General features: G+C 34.5%; 1 protein-coding gene across 1 annotated transcript in view; it reads right to left on the bottom strand.

The window, feature by feature from the left end:
• The window catches only part of LOC134838935 (peptidyl-prolyl cis-trans isomerase B-like), a 332,107-nt gene extending 305,468 nt beyond the window's left edge, over positions 1 to 26,639 (bottom strand). Inside the window, exon 1 of the mRNA XM_063854288.1 lies at positions 26,618 to 26,639. The gene's annotated coding sequence lies outside the window, so the exon portion shown is untranslated. The remainder of the gene's footprint in view (positions 1 to 26,617) is intronic.
• Between the last annotated feature and the right edge of the window lie 557 nt (positions 26,640 to 27,196).

Here is a 27,196-nt window from a genome sequence, read left to right as displayed (position 1 = left end):
CGACATCACAAAGTACATTTTACGAGCAGCAAAAGTGAGATAATTGTTTGAAGAAATTTCCACTTTGGAATGGCAAATCTATTGACTTTGCTTGCCGCAGTCCCTTTCTTCTCTTTATACAGAGTATGAATTTGACAAACGAAGAAACTGAATCCATTGAAATATAAATGCAGGCAGTTTGATGTCGATCTCCCCACACCTGTCATTTTTCACTTGACAGTTCTCTCAGAAAAGTCAACCTTTCATCTTGTACGTAGTCTTGCTCTGAACTATGAAAACCACTCCTTGCGATCACATTGTACGCATCACTTCAATCTATTTGGCTTCACGATAATCCCTGGATCATCATAAAAGTGTTGCGTCCTGAATTCTCTCAAGAACTCAAAAAATACTACCGTATGAAACGACACACGGTTTTAAAACTTCTCTAGACCCCAGATGAGTTCAACCAAATCAAAACTAGTTATATGAATCCCGTGTAAAACGTTTATTACTAGGCAATCATGATCAATGACTAAATCTTGAGCTGTAATTGTGAACCTGAAATCCTATTACTTCAGAGAACCCAAAAAACTTTGATATCAATTATTTCTTTTTCTCCTCTAACTTCGCAATAAACCAGTATATTGAGATCTATTGAGACTAGGAAAAATAAGGTTAAGAATAGGCTTGGTATTAGACCAAGGAGTTTCACGAACTTATCCGGCCAAACAGAGATAGCGTGACGCTCTACCATGCTTTCCGCAATATAACCTTGATAATATGGAAACACAAAAGCCAATATGACATCTTTATAACTGAAAGAAGCTTAATCAACTAAGTACGATTGTGTTGCTGTTAAAATTTTAATAGCCCACTAAAAACCCTACTAAAAATCTTGACAAAATTTTCTTAACTACCCTGTAACTTTTCAACAACAAAAGAATGAGATGTTAATTGTACGCATAAAGTATTGTTAAAAACGAAACTAACACGCTTACAACCGTGTTATTCAAAAATAAGCCATACAACATACACATCACCGCTATTAGCAACAGAAACAGCAATTGTAATCGTAACGTTACATTCAAAGGCCAGACCTACAACACTTCTAGACTGGGAGTACACCGGAAACTTTTCTGAAAAAAAAAATCCAGCGGAATTAACGTCCAAGAATATCAAGCGGAATTAAAAATAGATTCTTTTACATCTCAATCCTAACGATTGCAAGCAAGACTTACAACGTTTAAATTTATTTAAAATCAGAACAAAAACAGAAACCTTGTAAATTTTCACTTTTTCACAGATTCAAACAACCAACAGCAATTAGAAAAATTCCAAGAATTGATACAACTAGATGATGTCGTAGAGGATAACTTGATGATAGATAATGTTAGATATCTTTTTGACACAAAGAAGTTCTAATTCTGCTTAGAAGATTCTTTTTTCTGAAAACTTCTATAAAACAAACATTTTTTCAATGCTTAAAACCAGCACTAGTTGTGGTTTCAGGTTTTGTTGGATAAATTTTCTGTGTAATGTAAGATATCATTTAAATATAAAAGAAGTTCTAACTCTTTCTACAATATTCTCTATACTGATAACTTGTCAACTTATCCATGGCGTAAAATTTAATCTAAAAAGCTTTACAGCAAAATACAGTATCTAACCATGAATTTTTAATTCCCTAAGAAAATTTAACGACTATCAAGTCACTGGAGGTTCTTTGGCTACTACTAAAACTAAAATCATCGTTCGCATACAAGCAAAGCTGGTTTCAGAATCACTCTATTTGTTAATGTTTCCCCAATGGTTTATTCAAAAAACCATCGTAAGTATAAATTTGGTATTCTAAATTTTCACTTTTTCCAAAACATTCACTCGGCATTTTGTAATAAATTTTATAATCAATTTTTTGTTTGATTTCTTCATTAGCTCCAAAAATTTTGAAAAAGAAATGGAACAAAGAAACAATTTTTATCATTCATTTAAATGGCGCTAACCTATTGCAGTGTTTCAAATAGTGTTCGATAAAATTTATAATTATGCAGTGAGTTAAAAAAACTCAAAGAAACAAATTTGTCAAACAATTCATTAAGTTATACGAATGAATCCTGGGTCACCGAAAAACTTAATTTTTTACAAAAGAATTTTCTAAGTCTCTCCAAATCGTCCCCCAACTTGTCAACTTTTGTATAAGCTGTCTAAATCTCTTTATTTTTGCCTGACAATTAATAATAAAAAATGAATTTCCAACTTTGCAAACTGCTGAAAACAACTCTAATCAGTTTTACCGTTTTTTAATTTTTCCCTTAACTCGTTGAAATAAAGCTTAAATAACCAACGCAGCTTCTACAAAACCACTGCTTTTGTAAGATCAAACTGGATCAAAATATGCTTTTGAAACCAAAAACCGATATCAACTAAGACCATATGCAATTTTAGTATGCCCCTGAATAACACTAATCACAGATAAACCATTTTAAAGTCGTTGGACACATCTAGAAAAAATAACTGACAAAACACTAGGTATACAGAAAAAATGCTTAAAACCAAAAGAACCTTTTAAGCATTAAACCACTCTCAGGTATACTCCGACAACTGGCGTAGCCCACCAGTGTGACGGCCTGAGCATGCTCTATAGCCGGCCTCACCAACCGAGCTACATCACGCTTAGACACATCGCACTCTTCTTTTGATGAGAGTGGCTCCAGTGCGAGCAACTATTAAAGATAACGAAACTAAGATAAAACGTATGCGAACACAACTAGCTAATTCATAAATAAACTCAAAATTTCCGAAGTGCAGAAAGAAATTTGTAAACGACATCACAAAGTACATTTTACGAGCAGCAAAAGTGAGATAATTGCTCGACGAAATTTCCACTTTGGAGTGGCAAATCTATTGACTTTGCGTGCCGCAGTCCCTTTCTTCTCTTTATACAGAGTATGAATTTGACAAACGAAGAAACTGAATCCATTGAAATAGAAATGCAGCCAGTTTGATGTCAATCTCCCCACACCTGTCATTTTTCACTTGACACTTCTCTCAGAAAAGTCAACCTTTCATCTTGTTAGTAGTCTTGCTCTGAACTATGAAAACCACTCCTTGCGATCACATTCTACGCATCACTTCAATCTATTTGGCTTCACGATAATCCCTGGATCATCATAAAAATGTTGCGTCCTGAATTCTCTCAAGAACTCAAAGAATACTACCGTATGAAACGACTCACGGTTTTAAAACTTCTCTAGACCCCAGATGAGTTCAACCAAATCAAAACTAGTTATATGAATCCCGTGTAAAAGGTTTATTACTAGGCAATCATGATCAATGACTAAATCTTGAGCTGTAATTGAGAACCTGAACTCCTATTACTTCAGAGAACCCAAAAAACTTTGATATCAATTATTTCTTTTTCTTCTCTAACTTCGCAATAAACCAGTATATTGAGATCTATTGAGACTAGGAAAAATAAGGTTAAGAATAGGCTTGGTATTAGACCAAGGAGTTTCACGAACCTATCCGGCAAAACAGAGATAGCGTGACGCTCTACCATGCTTTCCGCAATATAACCTTGATAATATAGAAACACAAAAGCCAATATGACATCTTTATAACTGAAAGAAGCTTAATCAACTAAGTACGGTTGTGTTGCTGTTATAATTTTAATAGCCCACTAAAAACCCTACTAAAAATCTTGACAAAATTTTCTAAACTACCCTGTAACTTTTCAACAACAAAAGAATGAGATGTTAATTGTACGCATAAAGTATTATTAAAAACGAAGCTAACACGCTTACAACCGTTTTATTCAAAAATAAGCCATACAACATACACATCACCGCTATTAGCAACAGAAACAGCAATTGTAATCGTAACGTTACATTCAAAGGCCAGATCTACAACACTTCTAGACTGGGAGTACACCGGAAACTTTTCTGAAAAAAAACATTGTCCAAGAATATCAAGCGGAATTAGAAATAGATTCGACCTTGAATAATACTACCAAAACAGTCGTCAAAATCTTTTACATCTCAATCCTAACGATTGCAAGCAAGACTTACAACGTTTAAATTTATTTAAAATCAGAACAAAAACAGAAACCTTGTAAATTTTCACTTTTTCACAGATTCAAACAACCAACAGCAATTAGAAAATTTCCAAGAATTGATACAACTAGATGATGTCGTAGAGGATAACTTGATGATAGATAATATTAGATATCTTTTTGACACAAAGAAGTTCTAATTCTGCTTAGAAGATTCTTTTTTCTGAAAACTTCTATAAAACAAACATTTTTTCAATGCTTAAAACCAGCACTAGTTGTGGTTTCAGGTTTTGTTGGATAAATTTTCTGTGTAATGTAAGATATCTCTTAAATATAAAAGAAATTCTAACCCTTTCTACAATATTCTCTATTCTGATAAATTTTCTAATCCGAAAATTTTTTCATTGCTCAAGTCCAGCTTTAACTGAGGTTTTATTTTTTGTGACCAATCACAGAACATTTCACTTCATTAAAAAAAATCATCAAAATCAAAAATCAAAACTGCTGATTTCCCTTCCAACACAAATCCCGCACCTTCAAACCCAGCTCACAACCCCACTTTAAACCCCTGAAAAACTGAGATTCAGAATACATCTCCAATAAATCCGCAAACAACAGCCCAAAGTTCACATAAAGAAAGCTCATGTTTGTTGTACATCCGGACTACAACGAAGCGATCATCCACTGTAATATAATAAGTCTTACTTTACTCTCTCTCATGCTTTCCGCTATATAATTTCATAAAATGTAAACACAAAGCCAACGCGACTCTATGTTTTTGAAAGAAGCTTAATCTTTAAACTCCCATTGTTTTGCTGTTATAACCTTTTTAGCCCCACCAAAATCTCTGCTCAACAAACTTTAGCATGAAATTTTACACGCCACCATCATTCAATCTGATAGCCTTCAACTAACCTGTAATTTTTTGCAGCAAAAGAACGAGATATTAGTTGTACACAAAAACTAATCTCAAAAACCATACTAACACATACTCGCTTTTAGAACCGCGTTATTCGAAGACCACTATGCAACACAGATCACCGCTAGCTCTTTATTATTTCCAAATACAAATACCAATATTTTTTAAACTTTAATTTTCGTATTAAAGGCACTAACTTGCATGGCACTCTCAGCAATTACGTTCTCGTTCACCATATGTATAATTTTTGCCCATTTTTAATGCCCATCGAAGAAAACTCGACTCATGATCATCCGGGGCGAGTTCATTAAACCTGTAGAAATTCCACTATTCGAACTTATCCATGGCGTAAAATTTAATCTAAAAAGCTTTATAGCAAAATACAGTATCTAACCATGAATTTTCAATTCGCTAAGAAAATTTAACGACTATCAAGTCACTGGAGGTTCTTTGGCTACTACTAAAACTAAAATTATCGTTCGCATACAAGTAAAGCTGGTTTCAGAATCTTTCTATTTGCTAATGTTTTCCCCAATGGTTTATTCAAAAAACCATCGTAAGTATAAATTTGGTATTCTAAAATTTCACTATTTCTAAAACATTCACTCGCCATTTTGTAATAAATTTTATAATCAATTTTCTGTTTGATTTCTTCATTAGCTCCTAAAAATTTGAAAACGAAATGGAACAAAGAAACAATTTTTTATCATTCATTTAAATGGCGCTAACCTATTGCAGTGTTTCAAATAGTGTTCGATAAAATTTATAATTATGCAGTGAGTTAAAAAACTCAAAGAAACAAATTTGTCATACAATTCATTAAGTTATACGAATGAATCCCGGGTCACCAAAAAACTTAATTTTTTACAAAAGAATTTTCTAAGTCTCTCCATATCGTTCCTCAATTTGTCAACTTTTGTATAAGCTGTCTAAATCTCTTTATCTTTGCCTGACAATTATATTTAAAAAAATGAACTTTCAACTTTGCAAACTGCTGAAAACAACTCTAATCAGTTTTACAGGTTATTAATTTTTCCCTTAACTCGTTGAAATAAAGCTTAAATATCCAACGCAGCTTCTTCAAAACCACTGCTTTTTTAAGAACAAACTGGATGAAAATAAGCTTTTGAAACCAAAAACCGATGTTAATTAAGACTTTATGCAATTCTAGTATGCACTCGACTAACACTAATCACAGATAAACCATTTTAAAGTCGTGAACACATCTACAAATTATAACTGACAAAACACTAGGTATATAGAAAAAATGCTTATAACCAATAGAGCCTTTTAAGCATTAAACCACTCTCAGGTATACTCCGACAACTGGCGTAGCCCACCAGTATGACGGCCTGAGCATGCTCTATAGCCGGCCTCACCAACCGAGCTACATCACGCTTAGACACATCACACTCTTCTTTTGATGAGAGTGGCTCCAGTGCGAGCAACTATTAAAGATAACGAAACTAAGATAAAACGTATGCGAACACAACTAGCTAATTCATAAGTAAACTCAAAATTTCCGAAGTGCAGAAAGAAATTTGTAAACGACATCACAAAGTACATTTTACGAGCAGCAAAAGTGAGATAATTGCTTGAAGAAATTTCCACTTTGGAATGGCAAATCTATTGACTTTGCTTGCCGCAGTCCCTTTCTTCTCTTTATACAGAGTATGAATTTGACAAACGAAGAAACTGAATCCATTGAAATATAAATGCAGGCAGTTTGATGTCGATCTCCCCACACCTGTCATTTTTCACTTGACACTTCTCTCAGAAAAGTCAACCTTTCATCTTGTACGTAGTCTTGCTCTGAACTATGAAAACCACTCCTTGCGATCACATTGTACGCATCACTTCAATCTATTTGGCTTCACGATAATCCCTGGATCATCATAAAAGTGTTGCGTCCTGAATTCTCTCAAGAACTCAAAAAATACTACCGTATGAAACGACACACGGTTTTAAAACTTCTCTAGACCCCAGATGAGTCCCACCAAATCAAAACTAGTTATATGAATCCCGTGTAAAACGTTTATTACTAGGCAATCATGATCAATGACTAAATCTTGAGCTGTAATTGTGAACCTGAAATCCTATTACTTCAGAGAACCCAAAAATCTTTGATATTAATTATTTCTTTTTCTCCTCTAACTTCGCAATAAACCAGTATATTGAGATCTATTGAGACTAGGAAAAATAAGGTTAAGAATAGGCTTGGTATTAGACCAAGGAGTTTCACGAACTTATCCGGCCAAACAGAGATAGCGTGACGCTCTACCATGCTTTCCGCAATATAACCTTGATAATATGGAAACACAAAAGCCAATATGACATCTTTATAACTGAAAGAAGCTTAATCAACTAAGTACGATTGTGTTGCTGTTAAAATTTTAATAGCCCACTAAAAACCCTTCTAAAAATCTTGACAAAATTTTCTTAACTACCCTGTAACTTTTCAACAACAAAAGAATGAGATGTTAATTGTACGCATAAAGTATTGTTAAAAACGAAACTAACACGCTTACAACCGTGTTATTCAAAAATAAGCCATACAACATACACATCACCGCTATTAGCAACAGAAACAGCAATTGTAATCGTAACGTTACATTCAAAGGCCAGACCTACAACACTTCTAGACTGGGAGTACACCGGAAACTTTTCTGAAAAAAAAATCCAGCGGAATTAACGTCCAAGAATATCAAGCGGAATTAAAAATAGATTCTTTTACATCTCAATCCTAACGATTGCAAGCAAGACTTACAACGTTTAAATTTATTTAAAATCAGAACAAAAACAGAAACCTTGTAAATTTTCACTTTTTCACAGATTCAAACAACCAACAGCAATTAGAAAAATTCCAAGAATTGATACAACTAGATGATGTCGTAGAGGATAACTTGATGATAGATAATGTTAGATATCTTTTTGACACAAAGAAGTTCTAATTCTGCTTAGAAGATTCTTTTTTCTGAAAACTTCTATAAAACAAACATTTTTTCAATGCTTAAAACCAGCACTAGTTGTGGTTTCAGGTTTTGTTGGATAAATTTTCTGTGTAATGTAAGATATCATTTAAATATAAAAGAAGTTCTAACTCTTTCTACAATATTCTATATACTGATAACTTGTCAACTTATCCATGGCGTAAAATTTAATCTAAAAAGCTTTACAGCAAAATACAGTATCTAACCATGAATTTTTAATTCCCTAAGAAAATTTAACGACTATCAAGTCACTGGAGGTTCTTTGGCTACTACTAAAACTAAAATCATCGTTCTCATACAAGCAAAGCTGGTTTCAGAATCTTTCTATTTGCTAATGTTTTCCCCAATGGTTTATTCAAAAAACCATCGTAAGTATAAATTTGGTATTCTAAATTTTCACTATTTCTAAAACATTCACTCGCCATTTTGTAATAAATTTTATAATCAATTTTCTGTTTGATTTCTTCATTAGCTCCTAAAAATTTGAAAACGAAATGGAACAAAGAAACAATTTTTTATCATTCATTTAAATGGCGCTAACCTATTGCAGTGTTTCAAATAGTGTTCGATAAAATTTATAATTATGCAGTGAGTTAAAAAAACTCAAAGAAACAAATTTGTCAAACAATTCATTAAGTTATACGAATGAATCCTGGGTCACCGAAAAACTTAATTTTTTACAAAAGAATTTTCTAAGTCTCTCCAAATCGTCCCCCAACTTGTCAACTTTTGTATAAGCTGTCTAAATCTCTTTATTTTTGCCTGACAATTAATAATAAAAAATGGATTTCTAACTTTGCAAACTGCTGAAAACAACTCTAATCAGTTTTACCATTTTTTAATTTTTCCCTTAACTCGTTGAGATAAAGCTTAAATAACCAACGCAGCTTCTACAAAACCACTGCTTTTGTAAGATCAAACTGGATCAAAATATGCTTTTGAAACCAAAAACCGATATCAACTAAGACCATATGCAATTTTAGTATGCCCCTGACTAACACTAATCACAGATAAACCATTTTAAAGTCGTTGGACACATCTAGAAAAAATAACTGACAAAACACTAGGTATACAGAAAAAATGCTTATAACCAAAAGAACCTTTTAAGCATTAAACCACTCTCAGGTATACTCCGACAACTGGCGTAGCCCACCAGTGTGACGGCCTGAGCATGCTCTATAGCCGGCCTCACCAACCGAGCTACATCACGCTTAGACACATCGCACTCTTCTTTTGATGAGAGTGGCTCCAGTGCGAGCAACTATTAAAGATAACGAAACTAAGATAAAACGTATGCGAACACAACTAGCTAATTCATAAATAAACTCAAAATTTCCGAAGTGCAGAAAGAAATTTGTAAACGACATCACAAAGTACATTTTACGAGCAGCAAAAGTGAGATAATTGCTCGACGAAATTTCCACTTTGGAATGGCAAATCTATTGACTTTGCGTGCCGCAGTCCCTTTCTTCTCTTTATACAGAGTATGAATTTGACAAACGAAGAAACTGAATCCATTGAAATAGAAATGCAGCCATTTTGATGTCAATCTCCCCACACCTGTCATTTTTCACTTGACTCTTCTCTCAGAAAAGTCAACCTTTCATCTTGTTAGTAGTCTTGCTCTGAACTATGAAAACCACTCCTTGCGATCACATTCTACGCATCACTTCAATCTATTTGGCTTCACGATAATCCCTGGATCATCATAAAAATGTTGCGTCCTGAATTCTCTCAAGAACTCAAAGAATACTACCGTATGAAACGACTCACGGTTTTAAAACTTCTCTAGACCCCAGATGAGTTCAACCAAATCAAAACTAGTTATATGAATCCCGTGTAAAAGGTTTATTACTAGGCAATCATGATCAATGACTAAATCTTGAGCTGTAATTGAGAACCTGAACTCCTATTACTTCAGAGAACCCAAAAAACTTTGATATCAATTATTTCTTTTTCTTCTCTAACTTCGCAATAAACCAGTATATTGAGATCTATTGAGACTAGGAAAATTAAGGTTTAGAATAGGCTTGGTATTAGACCAAGGAGTTTCACGAACCTATCCGGCAAAACAGAGATAGCGTGACGCTCTACCATGCTTTCCGCAATATAACCTTGATAATATAGAAACACAAAAGCCAATATGACATCTTTATAACTGAAAGAAGCTTAATCAACTAAGTACGGTTGTGTTGCTGTTATAATTTTAATAGCCCACTAAAAACCCTACTAAAAATCTTGACAAAATTTTCTAAACTACCCTGTAACTTTTCAACAACAAAAGAATGAGATGTTAATTGTACGCATAAAGTATTATTAAAAACGAAGCTAACACGCTTACAACCGTTTTATTCAAAAATAAGCCATACAACATACACATCACCGCTATTAGCAACAGAAACAGCAATTGTAATCGTAACGTTACATTCAAAGGCCAGATCTACAACACTTCTAGACTGGGAGTACACCGGAAACTTTTCTGAAAAAAAACATTGTCCAAGAATATCAAGCGGAATTAGAAATAGATTCGACCTTGAATAATACTACCAAAACAGTCGTCAAAATCTTTTACATCTCAATCCTAACGATTGCAAGCAAGACTTACAACGTTTAAATTTATTTAAAATCAGAACAAAAACAGAAACCTTGCAAATTTTCACTTTTTCACAGATTCAAACAACCAACAGCAATTAGAAAATTTCCAAGAATTGATACAACTAGATGATGTCGTAGAGGATAACTTGATGATAGATAATATTAGATATCTTTTTGAGACAAAGAAGTTCTAATTCTGCTTAGAAGATTCTTTTTTCTGAAAACTTCTATAAAACAAACATTTTTTCAATGCTTAAAACCAGCACTAGTTGTGGTTTCAGGTTTTGTTGGATAAATTTTCTGTGTAATGTAAGATATCTCTTAAATATAAAAGAAGTTCTAACCCTTTCTACAATATTCTCTATTCTGATAACTTTTCTAATCCGAAAATTTTTTCATTGCTCAAGTCCAGCTTTAACTGAGGTTTTATTTTTTGTGACCAATCACAGAACATTTCACTTCATTAAAAAAAATCAACAAAATCAAAAATCAAAACTGCTGATTTCCCTTCCAACACAAATCCCGCACCTTCAAACCCAGCTCACAACCCCACTTTAAACCCCTGAAAAACTGAGATTCAGAATACATCTCCAATAAATCCGCAAACAACAACCCAAAGTTCACATAAAGAAAGCTCATGTTTGTTGTACATCCGGACTACAACGAAGCGATCATCCACTGTAATATAATAAGTCTTACTTTACTCTCTCTCATGCTTTCCGCTATATAATTTCATAAAATGTAAACACAAAGCCAACGCGACTCTATGTTTTTGAAAGAAGCTTAATCTTTAAACTCCCATTGTTTTGCTGTTATAAGTTTTTTAGCCCCACCAAAATCTCTGCTCAACAAACTTTAGCATAAAATTTTACACGCCACCATCATTCAATCTGATAGCCTTCAACTAACCTGTAATTTTTTGCAGCAAAAGAACGAGATATTAGTTGTACACAAAAACTAATCTCAAAAACCATACTAACACATACTCGCTTTTAGAACCGCGTTATTCGAAGACCACTATGCAACACAGATCACCGCTAGCTCTTTATTATTTCCAAATACAAATCCCAATATTTTTTAAACTTTAATTTTCGTATTAAAGGCACTAACTTGCATGGCACTCTCCGCAATTACGTTCTCGTTCACCATATGTATAATTTTTGCCCATTTTTAATGCCCATCGAAGAAAACTCGACTCATGATCATCCGGGGCGAGTTCATTAAACCTGTAGAAATTCCACTATTCGAACTTATCCATGGCGTAAAATTTAATCTAAAAAGCTTTATAGCAAAATACAGTATCTAACCATGAATTTTCAATTCGCTAAGAAAATTTAACGACTATCAAGTCACTGGAGGTTCTTTGGCTACTACTAAAACTAAAATTATCGTTCGCATACAAGTAAAGCTGGTTTCAGAATCTTTCTATTTGCTAATGTTTTCCCCAATGGTTTATTCAAAAAACCATCGTAAGTATAAATTTGGTATTCTAAATTTTCACTATTTCTAAAACATTCACTCGCCATTTTGTAATAAATTTTATAATCAATTTTCTGTTTGATTTCTTCATTAGCTCCTAAAAATTTGAAAACGAAATGGAACAAAGAAACAATTTTTTATCATTCATTTAAATGGCGCTAACCTATTGCAGTGTTTCAAATAGTGTTCGATAAAACTTATAATTATGCAGTGAGTTAAAAAACTCAAAGAAACAAATTTGTCATACAATTCATTAAGTTATACGAATGAATCCCGGGTCACCAAAAAACTTAATTTTTTACAAAAGAATTTTCTAAGTCTCTCCATATCGTTCCTCAATTTGTCAACTTTTGTATAAGCTGTCTAAATCTCTTTATCTTTGCCTGACAATTAATTTAAAAAAAATGAATTTTCAACTTTGCAAACTGCTGAAAACAACTCTAATCAGTTTTACAGGTTATTAATTTTTCCCTTAACTCGTTGAAATAAAGCTTAAATATCCAACGCAGCTTCTTCAAAACCACTGCTTTTTTAAGAACAAACTGGATGAAAATAAGCTTTTGAAACCAAAAACCGATGTTAATTAAGACTTTATGCAATTCTAGTATGCACTCGACTAACACTAAACACAGATAAACCATTTTAAAGTCGTGAACACATCTACAAATTATAACTGACAAAACACTAGGTATATAGAAAAAATGCTTATAACCAATAGAGCCTTTTACTTATTAAACCACTCTCAGGTATACTCCGACAACTGGCGTAACCCACCAGTAGGACAGCCTGAGCATGCTCTATAGCCGGCCTCACCAACCGAACTACATCACGCTTAGACACATCGCAGTCTTCCTTTGATGAGAGTGGCTCCAGTGCGAGCAACTATTAAAGATAACGAAACTAAGATAAAACGTATGCGAATACAACTAGCTAATTCATAAGTAAACTCGAATTACCGAAGTGCAGAAAGAAACTTGTAAACGACTTCACAAAGTACATTTGCAAAAAGTGAGATAATTGCCTGACGAAACTTCCACTTCGGAATGGCAAATCTATTGACTTTGCTTGCCGCAGTCCCTTTCTTCTCTAAATACAGGGTATGAATTTGAAAACGAAGAAACTGAATCCATTAAAATAGAAATAGAGCCAGTTTGATGTCAATCTCCCCACACCTGTCATTTTTTCACTTGACACATCTCTCAGAAAAGTCAACCTTTCATCTTGTACGTAGTCTTGCTCTGAACTATGAAAACCACTCCTTACGATCATATTCTACGCATGACTTCAATCTATTTGGCTTCACGATAATCCCTGGATCATCATAAAAATGTTGCGTCCGGAATTCTCTCAAGAACTCAAAGAGTACTACCGTATGAAACGACTCACGGTTTTAAAACTTCTCTAGACCCCAGATGAGTTCCACCAAATCAAAACTAGTTATTTGAAACCCGTGTAAAAGAGTTATTACTGAGCAATCATGATCCATGACTAAATTTTAAGCTGTAATTGTGAATCTGAAATCCTATTACTTCAGAAAACCCAAAAATTTTTGATATCAATTATATCTTTTTCTCCTCTAACTTCGCAATAAACCAGTATATTGAGATCTATTGAGACTAGGAAAAATAAGGTTAAGAATAGGGTTGGTATTAGACCAAGGAGTTTCACGAACCTATCCGGCCAAACAGAGGTTGCGTGACCCTCTACCATGCTTTCCGCAATATAATCTTTATAATAAGGAAACACAAAAGCCAAATCCCAATATTTCCAAATACAAATCCCAATGTTTTTAAACTTTAATTTTCGTATTAAAGGCACTAACCTGCTTGGCGCTCTCCGCAATTACGTTCCGGTTCACCATATGTATAATTTTTGCCCATTTTTTATGCCCATCGAAAAAAAAACTCGACTCATGATTATCCGGGCGAGTTCATTTAACCTGTAGAACTCCCACTATTCGAACTTTTCCATGACGTAAAATTTAATCTAATAAGCTTTATAGCATAATAGAGTAATCTAACCATGAATTTTCAATTCCCTACAAAAATTTATTGACTATCAAGTCACTGGAGGTTCTTTGGCCAATATTAAAACTAAAATCATCGTTCGCATGCAAGCAAAGCTCGTTTCAGAATCACCCTATTTGCTAATGTTTTTCCCAATGGTTCATTCAAAAAACCGTCGTAAGTATAAATTTGGTATCCTAAATTTTCACTATTTCTAAAACTTTTACTCGCCATTTTATATTAAACTTTATAATCGATTTTCTGTTTGATTTCTTCATTAGCTCCTAATAATTTGAATAATTTGAAAACAAAAGGGAACAAAGAAACAATTTTTTATCATTCACTTAAATGACGCTAACCTGTTGCAGTGTTTCAAATAGTGTTCGATAAAATATATAATTATGCAGTGAGTTAAAAAATTCAAAGAAACAAATTTGTCAAACAATTCATTAAGTTATACAAATGAATCTTGGGAACACCAAAAAACTTACCTTTTTACAAAAGTTTTTTCTAAGTCTCTCCAAATTGTTCCCCAACTTGTCAACTTTTGTATAAGCTGTCTAAATCTCTTTATCTTTGCCTGACAATTAATAATAAAAAATGAATTTCCAACTTTGCAAGCTGCTGCAAACAACTCTAACCACTTTTACCGGTTTTTAATTTTTCCCTTAACTCGTTGAAATAAAGCTTAAATATCCAACGCAGCTTCTTCAAAACCACTGCTTTTTAAGATCAAACTGGATAAAAATAAGCTTTTGAAACCAAAAACCGATATTAACTAAGATCATATGCAATTCTAGTATGCACCTGACTAACACTAATCACAGATAAACCATTTTAAAGTCGTGAACACATCTACAAAATATAACTGACAAAACACTAGGTATATAGAAAAAATGCTTATAACCAATAGAGCCTTTTACTTATTAAACCACTCTCAGGTATACTCCGACAACTGGCGTAACCAACCAGTAGGACGTCCTGAGCATGCTCTAAAATCGGCCTCACCAGCCGAGCTACATCACGCGTAGACACATCGCACTCTTCTTTTGATGAGAGTGGCTCCAGTGCGAGCAACTATTAAAGATAACGAAACTAAGATAAAACGTATGCGAATACAACTAGCTATTTCATAAGTAAACTAAAAATTTCCGAAGTGCAGAAAGAAATTTGTAAACGACATCACAAAGTACATTTTACGAGCAGCAAAAGTGAGATAATTGCTCGACGAAATTTCCACTTTGGAGTGGCAAATCTATTGACTTTGCGTGCCGCAGTCCCTTTCTTCTCTTTATACAGAGTATGAATTTGACAAACGAAGAAACTGAATCCATTGAAATAGAAATGCAGCCAGTTTGATGTCAATCTCCCCACACCTGTCATTTTTCACTTGACACTTCTCTCAGAAAAGTCAACCTTTCATCTTGTACGTAGTCTTGCTCTGAACTATGAAAACCACTCCTTATGATCACATTCTATGTATCACTTCAATCTATTTGGCTTCACGATAATCCCTGAATCATCATAAAAATATTCCGTCCTGAATTCTCTCAAGAACTCAAAGAATACTACCGTATGAAACGACTAAGGGTTTTAAAACTTCTCTAGACCCCCGATGAGTCCCACCAAATCAAAACTACTTATATGAATCCCGTGTAAAAGATTTATTACTAAGCAATCATGATCCATGATTAAATCTTAAGCTGTAAATGTGAATCTGAAATCCTATTACTTCAGAGAACCCAAAAAACTTTGATATCAATTATTTCTTTTTCTCTTCCAACTTCGCAATAAACCAGTATATTGAGATCTATTGTGACTAGGAAAAATAAGGTTAAGAATAGGGTTGGCATTAGACAAAGGAGTTGCACGAAACTATCCAGCCAAAAAGAGATAGCGTGACGAACAGATGGTGTACTCTATCTAAAATTACTCTACGAGAAGTCCAACTCGGACTGTGAAAAAACTCATCTCCGTGAAGTCATTTGGAAAAATCATCAATTGTAAAAAAGTGAACGTAGAAAAAGAAGCCGGGTGATAGTAATTATAAGTAAAGCTCATTCTTGACATAAATGTTTCTAATTCTAAAATATTTCGTTATACGGTTTAAAAATCTAAGATTGATAAAGTCGAATCAGCAGCTTAGAATTGCAATTGGACTCAATTTCAATAATTTGAGAAAAATATAGATGCGTTTGACGTAAAGATGTAACCGATGATGGATGGCATGGACTATCTTGTCTCAAAAGTGCACTTTGATTCTCTGAGCGTTCAATTTTGAATGCCCGTATAAAGCAAAGTCTCAATTCAACTCAAATTTTTTTCTGTTTTAGAGCCACGACACCTCCGCAGGACAGATCAGAAGTGACCAGACGAATTGAAGGTCGTCCCATGAGCTGTTGATAGGCAGCTCCTGTGGGATGCAATGGTAGTTAACTCGGCTTGTAACCCCGTAACGGCCGAGTGGGAGGATCAAAAATCTGACATGTATAGAGGTTTAATAGTACTGGTTATTTTTTCATCCAATAGCCTTTGAAGTTCAGGGTGCCACCCCCTCTAGCACTGAGGTTTTTCTGAATAAACTTTGAAAGAATTTGTGCACGTGTACAGAGCAACCAAAGGCAGGTAGTTTTCTTGCGCAGAGGATCTCCATCGAAAAACAGGTTTCGAACGCTTCCTGTGTACTCGGCTATATTAATGATAAAACTTTTTTCGACGATATTTTTATTTACAGAGCCAAGTGAAGAAAAGCGCAGCGTTTTATAAGTATAAAGTAGACCAGTATATAAGTTAAGTCTTTTTGAGTCAATTTCCACTCTATTTTTTCCTACGCAATTGTCAGTTTTCTCAATCTGATTGTCTTTGTTCACTATCGCGAAGAAAAAAAAAACACTTTAATTGCACATCGAAATTATTTTCATTACACAAGTGTATATCAAATGTTTTCTGTTTTTTTTCTATCAATTCATTAAAATACTATAACATCATTAGATACGCATAATTACAATAACAATATACAAAACAAAATCTATTACAATTATCGATTATTACTTTTCACCTGAGAGCTTCAAGGTTGTTTATATATAAATGTTATTATATAAATTTGAAGCTTTTCCATGAAACTTTACCATGAGTTGCCACAGAGTGGTCTTCTTTAAATAATAATAAATAATAACTCTTGAACATTATCTTTTCTTTTCTGTATGTTATTATGTCTTTAAAGTTGACTTCATCATCTGTTAGGTTGTTTCAGATTATGACTGACTTTTTAAAGAAGGAATTTTCTATGTATTGCCTATTGTATCTATCGCCAAAATATAATTTTTTTTCCTGTATTAATATCTATTTGGTGGTTATCATACTCAATGTTATTATAGGCTGGCAATAATTGGTGTTGTATGTTCCAAAAGTGACATAAAATTTTATAGTGACATAAATTTTATTTTGTTTTAGCTTCGAGTCTGAAGATGAGTCGTATTTTACACGATCGCAGCAAGTTTTCACTGCCCAGCTTAACTGTTTTTCCAGAGATATCATTAGTTTAGCGGATATTCCACTTAAAAGAATTGCTGGGTAATGCAAATGACTAACTACCAGTGCATGCGTTATCAAGAGTCTTGTTTTTACTGGCAATGGATTTTTGATTGATTGAAGTGTTTTTATTCCGCATGCCATTTTCCTGGGAATAATTTTGATTTCATCTTGGAATGTGAGAAACTGATCTAAAACTACTCCTAGGTATTTAACATTGGTTTTTTCCTCAATTATTTTATTATCTAGAGTTAGAGTATACTTTTCACCATTTTTCCTTGAATGTTTTTTGCTAAAAACAAAGAGTTCTGTTTTTTTTTGCATTCAACTGAAGTGAGTGTTCTAAAAAACCATTTGACAACAGACTGAAATTGGCTTCGAGTGCTTTGAGAGCCTTTTATGGATAGTTATTTTCACAGAATACTAATGTATTATCCGCATATTGAACTATTTTACATGTTTTGTCAATTTGTTTGTTGAGATCGATAATGTAGAGATTGAATATTAGAGGGCCAAGGGCAGTGCCCTGTGGGACACCCTGCTCAAGTGCAATTCAATCAGATTCGGTGTTGTTAGCAATTGTTTTCTGGCTTCGGTTGGTGACAAAGGAACTGATCATTTCTATAGCTTCTTCGGAAAAGTTTAACCCTTTTAGTTTCTGTTTAAGATAAGTATAATCAATAGAATCAAACGTTTTAGAGGTCCAGTAAGGAACATGCTACAGTTTTGTTGTTGTCTGTTGCTTTTCTGAATGCTTCAGTGCAATAAAGAATAGCGTCGATTGTTGAATATGATGTTCTGAACCCAAATTGGGTATTACTTAGTAATTTTTATGGATATCAGATATTCGTTGATTTGTTTATATAACAAGTTTTTTTCAATTTTTGAGAGAGCCCCAGTTATAGAGATAGGCCTATAATTTTTTGGTATTTCTGGATCTTGTTTTTTGTATATTGATGTGACAATTGCTTTTTTGAGCTTGCAAGGATATGTCTTGTTTTTCAAAAACTCATTGTATAGAAATGTCAGATGTGTGTATATTTCATTGCAGCCATCTTTCAATGCACATGGAATTTGGATGGAACCGGTGCCTTTCGACAATTTAAATTATGTATTTTTTTTTTACATTCAGCTGATGTGATGAATCGGAATGAAATTTTATTGTTATTCCAAATGTTGCATGTAGAAGTCGGTGGACTTTGCCTGATTTTTGACTTTTTCTCATAGAAGCATCCAAGAGTTGAGAACTTGTAATTTAGCAAGTTTGCCATCTTTAAATTATTTGTTATGAAATCGCCGAAAGACTTTCTGAGTAAAGGAATGAGGTTGGAAGATTTTTTTGAGTTTCATGTATCGTTTATTATACTCCATTTTTTGCGTTCGCTTTTTTTCGAGCTAAACAGTTGGGATATAAATTTATCATCTTGGTAGTTTACCTTTGGTTTGTCGTTGTGAATGAAAATAGTCTTCTGTGGGGCACATTCTTTAATGGTGTCAGCAATGTTAGATGTGAAGATGTTGAGCATTATTTCGGGATTATTATTGCTATAGACACTTCTCCAATTTATAGCTTATAAGTTTTGTTTGAATTTGTAATTGGAGTAAATGGATTTGTCATATTTTTTACGTTTGATTGGTCTTACGTTGTTGTTCAGCTTAATTTCTGTGATGAATGCTGTTGCTTGGTTGTTTGTCTTAATTGGTGGTGTGAATACTATTGAATTATTGGTTAGATCTTTTATGCCTAGGTCGGTGATAATATAGTCTATTAGTGCTTTTGAGTGAGTAGGTGTTAATTTGTTAGTGACGTCCAGATTAGATGGTATTAGGATTGTATCTAAAGACTGTTTGTCGTCTTCGTTGAGATATTTGAGGTTGTAATCTCTTAGTAAAAATAGGTTTGAGTTAAATGACCGTGCATGGTCAATTGATTTGGCTAGATCTTCTAAGAAGTCTGTTTTTGTTTCTATTAGGATTGTAAGCTAGATTTAATAGGGTGGTTCTATCATTTTTATTGAGTCCGGTTTTAAATTCTATCCAGATGCTATCATACTTTTTCTGCAGGTTGTTTAAGTCATGTCTTTACCTTTGGGTTTAACTTTTTAGGAACCAGTAACATGACTCCTCCACCCTTCAACTTTTTACTTGATTCATAAGTTCTATCACATCGGAACAATTTATGTTTGTCATTGTCTATGGCCCATAGTTTATCGTCATTTGTATCATTGAACCATGACTCGGAAAATCCGAAAATTGTATTATCATTAAAAGTTTTGATAAGTTGTTTGAGATCTGAACGCTTTCTAGCTAAACTTCTACAATTAAGATGTAGTACTTTTAAGTTGTTGTTGTAGTTTTCCAGTTTTTTCATTATTTGACTGAATTCTATGAAGGGTCCTGGATTTGGGTGGATATCCCTTGATGTTAGGAGAGTTTTGTGCAGGGGCGTTTCTTTTTTTTATAAGTCTTGCTTGTGTTTTTTGTATAATAATTGTAATAGTAATAGCTTATATTATTAAGTATAGTGCATAAAAATTTGTTCGAGTATATTGTGGCAATCCATGGAAAAAGATACTTTTCTTTCATTATTCAGTACCTCATAAGCTACAAAATGATCGCTTTCGCAGAAGCTGATGACAGATATGCTGGTTAAGACAAAAAGTAACAGCAGATTTTTTTGTAGAACAATTATAGTTGAAATTACAAATAACAAATAACAGTCGTTTATAAAAAAGATAGTCTTAACTAGCATTACTTAATATTGAAAACCTTGCAAGTAGTTATATGACTGCTGGTTACGATTCAGATTATGTTTATAATTACTATCACAGCCCCATGATTTGTTATTGAAATTATTTTGACCAGTTTGTTGGCCATGACCAGTTTGTCGGCCATATGGGTGCATGCGATCGTTACTATAGGGTCGATTGGTAGACCTATAAAGATTTTTCCGTTGATAATTGGAAAGCGATTTTTGGTTGGAATTTGCTTTTCCAGTATAATCAGGGGCTGGTTTTACCCTCGGGAGTTTACTTGAGTGTTTGAACATGTATGAGCCGAGGCAATTGCGCAAGAATGGTATACCTAATTCATCGTTCAGTTGTATAGTGTCAAAATATAAACACTGATAGCTCTCCAAGCTTTTGATGTTTGAATTTAGATTTAGCACCTCAAATCCCGTCGTCGAACCATACATTTCATTCAGAAAACGATTATAATGATCAATTTTGACATTAGCATCATCATTGTTGAGTATTGGTGGTATTTCGCAACTAACAATCGAATCTGGTGAAAATTGTGCAGTTATTAAAGCGATAAGTTCTTCATATTTGGCGCTAAATTCGTCAATCGTTGAGTAAATTTTTTCAGATGGAGTTCGTCCCATCTTGGATTATCATACACTTGAGTTTTTTCACGGCATTGGTCAACGATTTTTATTTTCTCCTCAGTGGAGCTACCTCTGTATGCATGAACAACCGTATCATCGGGGAAAATTTCAGTTTTTACCCTAGCAATTATACTTGAACCCAAAATCAAGTTTACACACTCCTCTGGTACAGGAAAAGGCGAAAAGTTTCTCACAGTTTTATATACTTCTTTTGCTTTCGTGGATGTTGACTGTAGTTTGCCATCCTTGTCTGCTTCCGATGTTTTCTCAATAAACTCCATTATTTTACGATATTCTTCCTTTTGGTCGTACAAATCGGAGTAAATCCTGTATAAAGCTGATTTTTGAAGTCCATTAAATTCTTCTTGGCTTAGTTTTTTGCTTGACATGGTTAAAATGGATGCAACTGACTGGTAACTTATTAAAATTACTGCAGTCAAACGAAGACGAGAAGACAGTTCAAGTCTTGCAAAAGTACTACCGGTATTGTTCAGTCTAATAGAATAGATGAATTTCTTGCCACTTTAAGCAGGACGTGTAGTGCTCTCCAGGATAGCAATGCCCCGCTAAATCTCAAAGAAGCCAGAGGTGTCGTTAAGAAAGTCTTAAGTGAAATACTGAAAATGATTAAACCAGACCAGAGCCTAGAAATACGAAAGAAAAAGTTACAATTGAGGATGAGAAAACGCAGAAAAAGCTATTGAAAACAATTTCTCAGTCCCAAATAGTAGTAAATGTCGACCGGTCTAGTGGTACGGCTTTGATATCTTTTTTCTTTTTCTTCTAAATTGTTCTGTAATTGTCTTTTTCTTTTGCCAAATTTGTTTTTTTATTACAGATTTTCGAATAAAGCATGAATGGAATTTTCAAAATTTAGGGTTTGATAATATAATGCTTGGATGTTTTGTTTTAATTCGAATGAATTTTCTAGTTCAGACTAATATCTATCTAAACGACTGTATTTTTGTTTTTGGAGAATTCTCATTTAGTGTTTGAAGGTCAGAAAGATCAAAGGCGAAAATAATGAAAAAAAGAGCAAAAAAAAGCCGACTGATTTCTAGCTGTTTAAGCTTTTTCAACGAATTGAACGTTTAAGCTATAATTAGTAGCAAAGAGTTCGGACAGACAGAATTAATTGAAATGAGCAATCAGTGCTTTTCGACGCTTTTTTGCATGCAAAATCTGAAGCCGAACAACCTTGAATTTTTTGTCAGGCCAAACTCAAAATGCGAGATCGTCGATTATCCGATGATTACGCTAGCCTGAATTTTAAATACTGCTATGAGCATCCAGATTTAACTCTAAAACATTTCGACGCTTTAGATGCAATTGCCCGTCGTGGTTATAGGTTTTGAGCGAAACTCGGTTCTACTTAACAATCCCCCTACTCTATCCACTAAAGAATCTCCACCCCTGTAAGTAAAAACAGTAATTTCGCACAAGAGCATTGTATGTAAATTCGGATTCTGATTGGTCGACAGTTTGCTGCAAGTAACCTTAGTAACGATTTCCTCCCCTTTCTTGAAATGGGGATTGTTAAGTAGATCCCGTAGTTCTGCTTTTTGAACTTTCGACGTTATGTTTATTTCAGTTTTAATTTTCGTTGATGTCTAGACAGTTGCTCTTTTTAATTAATTCTGTCTGTCCGAACTTTTTGCAACTCTCTATATATCATCGTATTATGCAATGGTTAAGATTTTCATAACACTTAAAGTTAAAAATTTCTTTAGAAATTGAAACTCTGGGTTCTCTCAGGAGTTGCGAATCGCACTTCAAAATCTGACTGCTCAAATCCTTTTAGTTTGCGAGATATGACGTTTTTATGTTTTTGTTTTCAAAAATTTTCAAAGATTTTAATAAATGAAAACTAGACAAAATTGAAATTCTCAATTGATTGTGTGAATTGCTCTCAGGGTAATTTCAGGCATTGCAGGTTGCGCATCAATTATGATTGCCCAAATCTTTTTTTTGTTTCCGAGATTCGACGTTTTTAAAAGATTTTTCGAAAATTTTTTTGATTGTTTCAAAAATATGTTTGAAAGAAGTTATCTTAAATATTGACAAAAGTTGAACGTCTCAATCTAGTAATACGGTGCTGCCAGGGTAGTCTCAGGGGTTCCAATTCTGGCCTAAAAATGACGGCTCCGATCTTTTTATTGACTTTTTTTTCACATAACTTAAATATAACAAAACTCAACAAAATTTGATTTGTCCAAAAAAGAAATCAGAAGGTCAAAAGTATCATAGTAACCGAGGTTACAGTCATGAGTCCCTTCATCATGTATTCCAGTCAAAATCCTTGGAATTTTCTAGATATGGAAGTGATAATGATAAAAGAAGATGTCAAGTGTTTAAGTCCTTTTCATTTAAAATCGATACGGGTTACGCTTCTTCAATAAGAACACGCAACTCGACACGAGATAATATAATATACAAGTGTTACAAGTAAAAAATTTCGTCGAAAGTTATTTTGTCATTTATTGTTCCGAGTACGCAAGCGGCGTTCGCAATCTGTATTGCCAGGGAGATTCTCTGTTTTAAAAAGCTGCCTGCTCTGGGTTCCTCAGTGCATATGCTTAGGTTCTTACAAAGCTTGCTCAAAAAAACTTCTGTGCTGGGGCCGGCCGCGCCCTGAATTTCAAAAGCTAGCGGTTGAAAAAGATATCCATCATTTACAAGATCTTTATATTTGTCAATTTTTCGCTCTTCCGCTTCAGCGGCAGCCGTACCAGGGTTACAAACAGACCCGGCATTAATCCTACAAGGGGCTAAGGAGTCTACTACCGTTACATCCCACAAGAGCTGCTTACCATCAGCCCATGGAACGAGCGTCAAACCGTCTGGTCGCTTCTGATCGGTCCTGTAGAGGTGTCGTGGTTCTAAAACAGACGGAATGTGAGTAGATGATAGACTCTGCTTTATAAGGGCATTCAGGTTTGAATGCCTAGAGAATCTCCCTGCACTTTTGAGGCAAGAAAGACCATGCCAACCATCCTCGGTAACGTCTTTTCCGCACACGCATTTATGCCGTTCGCATATTTTTGATCCTAATCGAAGTCCTATCGCAATTCTGAGTTGTTGGTTCGACAGTTTTAACCTTAAATTTTTGCAGGGGATGACGTTCAACCATTGGGATCCAAATCTATCTTGGAACGCGTTGAACCTTTTCACGTCCGTTGGTTCGAGTCGTAAAATCAAGTCTGCAATTTCGCTGTCAAAAATTGGCTCCGTCCAATTTTTTTGGATTTCATTTTCCGGAGCCATTTCAATTTTTCCAAGGTCAAACCACCGTTTAAGCGCATCATCATTGGTTCCATCCACATGCTCCAAACCAAAGATTTCGCTCAAGGCATCTTTCGCTCCTACTGCTGAGGCTAAGAAAGCGGGTAAAGCGAGTAGACGAGCGGAAGAAACGCCCAAGCCACCTTTGGCTGCCGGGAGAACTGCTTGTAAAAACTGGTTATCATCCATTTTCACGTTAGTGACCTTGCATAACGAATTTCTTAGTAATTTATCGTAGCGTTCCAAAAAATCATTTTGCAAAAAACAAGGGCTCGTACGCAAAAAATATAGGAGTTTTGGCATGCTAAAGCAATTTTTCAGGAGGTAAAAACCATAATGGGCGTCTAGTTTGTCAATGACATCCGAGATTTTTTCAAGCTCCCTAATTTTTTCGTCGAGTAATCCTTTTCGGCAAAGTTCGCCGATTGGAGATCCTAAAATGAGGAGTTCTTCTTTTGTTTTTATTTTTATTTTGGGGCATATTTTTCGAAATTGTGTTAAAATTGAATTATACTGTGTACTAGTAGTCGGTCCCAAAAAACAAAGTTCACACTTCTCAGTGTTTAAGCTCAGGCCGTAAATTTGTTCCGATTTCAGAATGTTTTTAAGGTCCCGGAGTACTACCTTATAGTCGTCGGCTAAATTCCCATCATCTAAATACCAGATGTTAATTTTCGACTCCAACTGTTTGACTAGTGTATGAATTGTTTCCGCAAAAAGGGGTGGGGCTTCAGGATCACCTTGCTGAGTTCCGTCTTCTGACCTTATGACAGAGCTTCCGTAAAAAAGGTAACTAGGTTTAGCATACGCGCAATGGGTGTAATTATATAATTCGGGGCGATTTGAAAAAACATGATTCAGCATTGTTTCTCTGTTTAAAGAGTTAAAGGCATTCTTAAAATCTAGTTTTAAAAGAACAGTACATTTTGGATTGTCGTCGCGTTCAATTAGGTTTCGAAACGAGTGCGCAGCTATTTCTGCTCCTCGTTTGGTACCGCATCCTACCTGTACGTTTCCGAAAAAATTTTGTCGCTCGGAGAGGGCCTTGCTTCCAGCGCATTTAGACGCGATACGTCTCAGCGTGTTGCCTATGGCAATCGGTCTCAACCCTCCGTCTATTTTTATGAGGGCGATAAGCTTTGCGCCAAAAAAGAAAGGTCTTAGTGGTTCCGGTATTTTGCCATCTCCAATGAGGTTTATCAGCTTAGTAAGCGATTTCAGAAAATTAAGTCCTGCACTGCCATTCGACTTACTAACAAGATCTTTAAAAATTTGAGGAAATGTTTTATCAGGTCCTGCTGCTGATCCGTTTGGAAAGGACATTATCGCTTTGTATAGGTCGAAATCGGTTACGAAAAAACTATCCAACTTTTCTGGATTTGGAGCTGCAAATTTGGCTCGCTGCGGGTGCTTAGATAACAATTTTTGATAGTTATCAGTTGAAAAAGGAGCTATTTTGTCATCCGAAGCAGCAAGCCTTATTCCGCCCTTTACATTTCCTTCATCGAGCTTACTACTTATTAACTTTATTCTCTGCTCGAGGTCACTCAGAGGCGGGCTTGAAACTTGGGGATGGGGTTTTGGAAGTGACACGTCATTTGCTCGAATTTTTTTATTTATCAAAGAGCTCATGCTTGTGGTCTGTTTGCGTCCACTTCTTTTCGGTTGCTCCAAAAAAAACAAGAACGACGTTAAAAAAATTAGCCATTTTGTAACATCTTCTACATTGTAGACGATGTCATTTATTTTGTCCGACAGATTTTCCGCCAAGGGAACACGCGAGTCTTTTGGTACTCTCTTGAGTACTCGGACATTTGAGATGGTTGTATTAACATAATTGTCTAGCACTAAATCATTACCTATTGTTGCTTTATTAACAGATTTTACATCAACGCATAAAGGACACTGAAACCATTGGGTTTTCTTAGAGTCGCTAAGAGAAATATTTACACAACTGATATGATACCAACTAGAACAACAATCACATTTAATCCAATTTATCAGTCCTGAAGGTTTTAAGCAATCTTTGCTTGTACACTCTTTGTTGTTTTTCCTCATCTTGACGCAGCATAAAGGTAAAAAAAAAGGATTTTGACTGGACTTTAGGGGACTGAACTAACCCATGATAAGCGGTTAGTGGGAATTTTACAAATCAGCAAATAAAAAGAAAAAAGACAACTAAATTAATTTAAAAGGTTAAAAGGCAGCATAAAGGTTAAAAATCACAAACAAGGAACAATCTCACCCGAGCTCAGTAGGTCCAGCGGCGCACCACCAGACTTCTCAAGCCAGTTCCAGTTCCCCACCTCCCCACAGAAAGCCACTTGACAGACCTGTCTCTAAAATCCCTCAGAGGGCGCTCCACATACAGGCACAAACATCAAACATAACAAATCTATTTAATAAGTTTATCACAACAATTAGGCTAAAATGACCTATGCACCTGCAAGTACTATGGAATTCAAATTCTTTCAGAGGAAAATGTTTTCTTCTAAAAACTATTAGAACATGTTTTTTCAAACCCTTGTACTCGATGCCCTAAATCTTTCTGATTTTAAATAATAATCCAATTTTTTGTTGTTCTTAGGTCACCTTTTTTTGGTTGAGGGAAAATTTCCCCAGCTTAGTTTTTTGAGGCAACCTATTGATTATTTAACTTTTAAAAACAGCTAATTGTTATGTTGTTATTGTACAGTAATGGACAAAACTCAGCGCAAAGTCAGGTTTTTACTCTGAAAAGCTAGTTTCCATAGTCGTTTTCGGTGAACATTTCTTTCGAAATATAGTAAAATTTTTAAATAGCCCACAAGTAAATGATCAGAGCTGTCCTCTATAAAACTATCAATGTTTGGTCTCAAAAACTTACCAATGTAATCCGGGTCCGTTTTTCTCATCTGCACTAAAATTTTCAATCTGCCTGAAAAATAAGAAACGTCCGAGTTCAGTTAAATTTTAACAATGGATGTTTCCTTTTTC

This window comes from Symsagittifera roscoffensis, chromosome 2, assembly GCF_963678635.1.
Source record: "Symsagittifera roscoffensis chromosome 2, txSymRosc1.1, whole genome shotgun sequence".
In the NCBI taxonomy this organism is placed as follows: Eukaryota; Metazoa; Xenacoelomorpha; order Acoela; family Convolutidae; genus Symsagittifera; species Symsagittifera roscoffensis.
This window is presented reverse-complemented; position numbering and strand designations above follow the sequence as displayed.